The sequence below is a fragment of the Mesoplodon densirostris genome, chromosome 16 (assembly GCF_025265405.1).
Source record: "Mesoplodon densirostris isolate mMesDen1 chromosome 16, mMesDen1 primary haplotype, whole genome shotgun sequence".
NCBI lineage: Eukaryota > Metazoa > Chordata > Mammalia > Artiodactyla > Ziphiidae > Mesoplodon > Mesoplodon densirostris.
In genome coordinates this window covers 36,802,022-36,802,956 of record NC_082676.1, presented here as the reverse complement: position 1 = coordinate 36,802,956, position 935 = coordinate 36,802,022, and the positions used below count along the sequence as shown (strand labels likewise).

The following is a 935-nucleotide window of genomic DNA, read 5'->3' as shown; positions in this document are numbered from 1 at the left end:
TCTCTCATTCCTGATGATGTTAATCTACTGTCTTTTGGCTTGCATTATTTCCAGTGAGAAAACTATTGTCATCCTAATACGTAATGTGTCTTTTTTCTCTGACTGCTTTTAAGATTTTCTCTTTATCACTGACTTTAAGCAATTTGAGTATATGTCTTGATATAATTTTCTTCATGTTTCTCGCACTTAGGATTTGTTGAGTTTCTTGGATCTGTAGGTTTCCAGTTTGCATCAATTTATGAAAAATTTTAGCCATTATTTCTTCAGTTTTGGGTGTCCTCTTATCTCTTTCCTCTTCCCTCCTTTGGGGACTCCAATTACATGTATCAATATATTTAGTTGCTTGAAGTTGTCCCACAGTTCACTGATGCTCTGGTCATTTTGAAACAGTTTATCTTACTTAATTTTATTTATTTTTATTGTGAATACATATATATATTTCTCATAAAAGTTGCCACTTTAAGCCATTTAAAAAAATTGTATATGATACCATTCTTTATAGATTGGAAAAAGTAACCCTTTTTGTGAGTACGTGATGAAAATTAATAAATTGTTCTCCTTATTAGGGCAAAATGAAAGCAATACATTGTTGCTATTGTGAGGTTAAAACATTTCAACTTTTTAAACAGTGGAGCAGCATCCCCTTCTAGATATAAGATCAATGTCTGATTATTGCTTTCTCTTTTTTTTGATGTTAGCAGTTGTTGAAGCTTAATGCCTAGGTTAATTTATTTATTGGGAGTTGCAAAATAATATTCAAGTTATATCCTTTTTTCTTATTTATTAGCTGGAATAGATTTATGAAGACATGCTTCCTCTCACCCACTAAAAAATATGGAATGCTTCACAAATTTGCATGTCATCCTTGCGCAGGGGCCATGCCAATCTTCTCTGTATCGTTATAATTTTAGTATATGTGTTGCCGAAGCGAGCAC

The 935-nt window shown here is 32.2% G+C and overlaps 1 non-coding gene across 1 annotated transcript; it reads right to left on the bottom strand.

Moving 5' to 3' along the window:
* Positions 1–828: 828 nt before the first annotated feature.
* LOC132477205 (U6 spliceosomal RNA) lies at positions 829–935 on the bottom strand. The gene has a single exon (XR_009530225.1). It is a non-coding gene; the product is annotated as a U6 spliceosomal RNA (small nuclear RNA).